A 4,895-nucleotide genomic window follows, 5' to 3' on the forward strand; every position below is an offset into this window, starting at 1 on the left:
TGCAAATATGGTTCATTTTAAATCTGGACACAAAGCATCTCTGTTCAGTTGGATGGGTTGTTGCAACCAGACTGGACCACCGGTGAGTGCAATGAGACCTGAGAGGGGTCCACGGCTGCACCTGCTACTCAGAACACTACGTGCTTTTGTGTCAGTCTCCAAAGGTTTTCAGTAATGTCACAAAATGTCTCAAAATGTCTCTAGTTTTGTTTGTTTCTAGTTGTTTTGGTTACAAAAAAATGGAGTTACTAGAATGGTCAGAATATTTGATAATATATCTACAAAGGTGCTAAGTTGGCAACACTGCCAACCTTGTAAGAGAAACAAACCAAAATGCTGCAGTAACCATGCCAAGCCTAACAAAGTCACAAAAATACAACAAAAACAGAYGTGGATGCTTTAAAATGTAAATGCAAGATAAAAAAGACAAATAAATGAAGAACACAMTTAGTGTCCAAACATTGTCTGTGGACATTTGTGTGACACAAGGGACAAATTCAGGCACAGAATCTACAGAGAGACAGAGGAAAGTGTTTACCTCACAGTGTTCAGATATACGTACATAAAAGACAGCCTTTTTTGGAACTTTTATTTAGTTGATTTTTTTTCATCTGTTTACAAAAAACATTCTCTCACAGGGTCTCGTGATTCACTGCACAAACAATCAAGWCAAGCATAAAACAGGTTTACACAGTGAGACAAGGTATATATACAAGAGGAGTTCAACCCACTTTGGGCAGCTGTGACAGGGAGTTGTCCAGTAACCCATAGGTTGCTGGTTTGATCCCCGGTTCCATCCGTCTCAGTTGTTGTGTCCTTGGGCAAGACACATCACCCGCCTTCCCTACTGGCAGCTTCTGCTCTGTCAGTGTGTCCCAGGGCAGCTGTGGCTACAGTGTAGCTTACCACCATCAGTGTGTGAATGATTGAAGTGCTTTGTAGTTCAACAGGACATGATAAGGTATTACTTATTTATTTTTTACATGTGCACTACTATTTCACATTTTAYAGTAACAGGTTTGTTACATTAGCCCACATCCCACATTCTTTTACTCAAGCATGGAAACTTGTCCAACATTTTGAAAGATATCAATTTATCTAAATCTGCAGTCATGTGTTCTAATATGTAGAACTATTTCAGTCTGTGCACCCACTTGCTGGGGGTTCTGCTTTCTTCCAATGACCATTATCGTTTGATTTGCAAATAATAAAAGAATCTGTAAAATTATTTTGAGGTATATATTTATTAATTGTACTTCCCAAAAAAATCATCAATGAGTCTAGTGATAAATTTGCATTTTTTGGAACTGTAGCTGCGTTTCCATAGCAAATGTGCGCAAAACTTTATCGATATTCTGTTATTGTCGAAWAACACAGTTTCCTAATTGCAGTGTTTCCATTACGTAAGAAATGCAATTAAAGTCAYGCGTGAATACGTTTGTTCTTGCGATAAGTCATTACAAACATGGTGGCAATGGATGTAAACACATAGCATATTGCTACCACGACACTAGCGCTCATCATCAGCCATCAGAGGAGACGTCGGCGTCTTATGGAGGCTTTCCAGCGACAAGCCTCTTATACATGGGAGCAGCTACGTACGGAGCGTTTTTGGGAAATTGTAGTCGTTGAGTTTACTACTTTCTTTTACAACCTCGGTGATTTTACTGCTACTTCTGTTTCCTGTTGTCTTCTTTTTCGCCAGAAGAAACAGCCGATTCTTGATCACGTGATTCGTGATGCGAAAAAAATGTTTCCATTGCAGTTTTGCGAAATACACCAATTTTGATACAGCCAAAAACCACCTCATCCTAGCGCAAAACCATTTTGTCGAAAAACAAGTTTTTTCAAAATTGACGTGTTTCCATTGAACAAATTTGTTTTCGAAATTCTAATTTGCGCATTTTCATGGTCAATGGAAACGCAGCTTGTGACATCATACTTTTTTAAAAGGGCCAAGGTGACGCTCCTTGGTTTGGAGGGTCCTAAAGCACCACTTTCATGTGGCTTCAAGACTGAAACAATGAAAAAAAGTATATATTCACAAAATGCCGTTCCTGYGTTGATTGGGTCTAAACACAACAAAAACAAACAGCGACAGCATGATGCTCACATGTGCAACTAAGAACCCAAATGTTCTGAACTTGTTTCATCTCAGCACCCCATTTTCATTGCCTGGAGCTTTTTTAATTACCCTACTAAACCTGGAAGATGAGAAGCAGCCAGACCTTTCTGTCTTCACAGTCAGGACTTGCTTCAGTCCTCATATATTACTCTCAGATTTGGCAAAGGTGGCCTAATCACACAACAGGCTAGCAGGAAAATCACCTTGACAGATGTCCAAATTACAGGAAAACAGCGTAGCAGGAGAGGAAAACAAATGAACGAGGCAGGGAGGAGAGAGGCTGGAGAAAAACTGGCCCTGCTAGCAGCTATAGTGCGRCGGCAACGTCAAAGTTAGACACATGTATTTGTCTTCTAAAAGTAGAAAGTCTCTGGGACGRGGATGTCGCCTTCAGCACAAAGGAGGGTGATCACTCATCCCCTCAACAAGCAACACAAGAAGAGACAAGCAGCACACTTTGGATTACACCAAACACATCACCCTCTGAATYCAAACAGTTACTGTAAATACTTGCTTTTTATGTACTTTCCTTACAATAATCTTTTTTTTTTTTATCACAGCTGCTCTGCTCATTATGTACAATCAAACTCTGCAGTGTAGGAGGTAATGAAATGTGTGGTAATGTAGAGCGGAGGCATTGATTTGTAAAGTTTCCATCCAGCATCCACAATAAACTGTTATCTTGTTCTTCCAGCACGGGCATCTCAAGAAAACTTTCAAGTAGGGGTCATTATTAATCTTGGGGTGACTCACCAAAACTAAAAATCAAAAAAAAATAAATAAATAAATAAATAAATAAAAAGTTTTATTTTGCTATTTTCATAGATAAGTCAGAAAAATACTGCAATGTGAGAGTTTGAGAATCTCCTGGCCTACTTTATGAAAGTTTTTTACTTTATAGTAATATTTCTAACTGTGAAAATAAAAACACTGAACTCATTAAAGCTTGTTTCCTTCTTTTAAATTCACATTCGTATAATTAAAAACTAGTATTCCTTCCACTCACTGCTTTGCATGCAAACATAYTGAACAAAACGACTAGTAATTCATTGACACTTGGAGTGGATATTGAGGACAATTCTAGATTTTGTAGGCAGTCTGTGAAAAAGACAAAGTGATTGATGGAGCTCTGTGCTGTAGATTATAATCTGGTGAAGCTTTTTTGTTCATTTATTGTCTTTCCAAGATACACAAGGGAGTTGTTGCACTGGCCTGGTAAAAACCAGCYCCKTGTTCTTCACTTTGCTTTGTACAGAGAGTCCGGACCCTCGTCGATTGAGACATGATTGTGTGCTGGAGGCGTGGACTCTGATGAAACTTAAAATGATTGGATCTGATTTGAACCAGTTTTACTAACTTTTACAGACAGAAGCATGGATTTGATCGGGACTGCCGGTTTTACTCTCATGTGGCCAGTGTCTACATGACGGATAAGAAAAGAGAGCCCTGAACAAGAGAACTRCACCGAGTCACTTAATGGGTGACTCCTTGTCAGAGGCCAAAGAAGCCAAATAAGTTGAAACTTTTACTGAACAGATCAAGTCAGTGGACAACAAGATCAAGTTCACCAGGGAAGATGCCGGTCAAGGCAGGTAACTGGGACACAATGAGAGATGTGGAAGCTTCAACACTGAAGTCTAAAGAAAACCTACAAACAGAYCAGCATCTACTGGTTGATTCTCACCACCCACTGCAGCACAAGCTGTCAGGGACCAGAACTCCACCATTCCAGTACATTTCTTACCTGCAGTTCTTCATTTTCTTCTTGTATTTTTATGGCAGTTGGCAAACAACTTAAGGTGCACCCTCCAGATTGATGTGGACCATGTGCTAAAATTTTATTATATTCTTCCTAAATTACCTGTTCCTTTTAAGAASCTAAAAGTGCTGTTAAAAGTTATGTCCCCAGATGATGTTTGAAGCAGTTTCTTTACGACTAACTTACTTTTATTTTTATTGAGATTTCTAATTAATATCTTTCTTTCCTGCGTATATTTATTGTAATCAAAGAAAATATGCTCTATTATTTCCATTTGTCCACAATGATCACAACAACTGTTTATTGATTATTTTAAGCGTCCTTACCTGCAGTTCCTGATTGGCCGGCAGAACTAATTGGCTGCAGCTGCTCCTGATCTTCCTGACAAGCTCGATGTGTTTAAATGGCTGCTGAGATGAATTGGTCTTTGCTGACAAGGTTGTGGTTGGGACATGCAGGGTTAAATAAAACATTACAGTTAGTGGATGAACCTCCAACAGGTTGAAATGAGGGTGGCATACATGTAATAATTCACAATGAAAAGTAGAGAAAGTTAAAACAAAAATTAAGGAAACATGATGTAGAGACATTCAGGATGAACAAGGTATTGGTCACACATGAAAATATAAATAAAGCATTTATTAAMCTTCTAAAGGAAACAGGATTATGTACAAGAATATAGATTAGTTGGGTAAGAGATATCTGGCCCACACTGCAGCACAGTAGATGGAGATAATGTATCTTTACATTGACAACCACCAAAAGATACAAGAAAAGATATATTTGCTGGAACATCTTGTACTTCTGGTATACTTCATGGGTGCCTTTGTGATTATAAAGAATCCAAATCGTGCTTACCTGCTCTAGTATTAACTCTTCTGGAAGCAGCCCTACCCTCTGTGTGCTCAGCTTATGGAAAGCTCCACTTGCCTACCTGCCACTCTGTCTTCACCTGCAAAATACTTACCCATCCTCCAACACATTTTGGATACTTACCCTACTCTCTACGCT

This window comes from Austrofundulus limnaeus, unplaced genomic scaffold, assembly GCF_001266775.1.
Source record: "Austrofundulus limnaeus strain Quisiro unplaced genomic scaffold, Austrofundulus_limnaeus-1.0 Scaffold289, whole genome shotgun sequence".
Taxonomy (NCBI): Eukaryota; Metazoa; Chordata; class Actinopteri; order Cyprinodontiformes; family Rivulidae; genus Austrofundulus; species Austrofundulus limnaeus.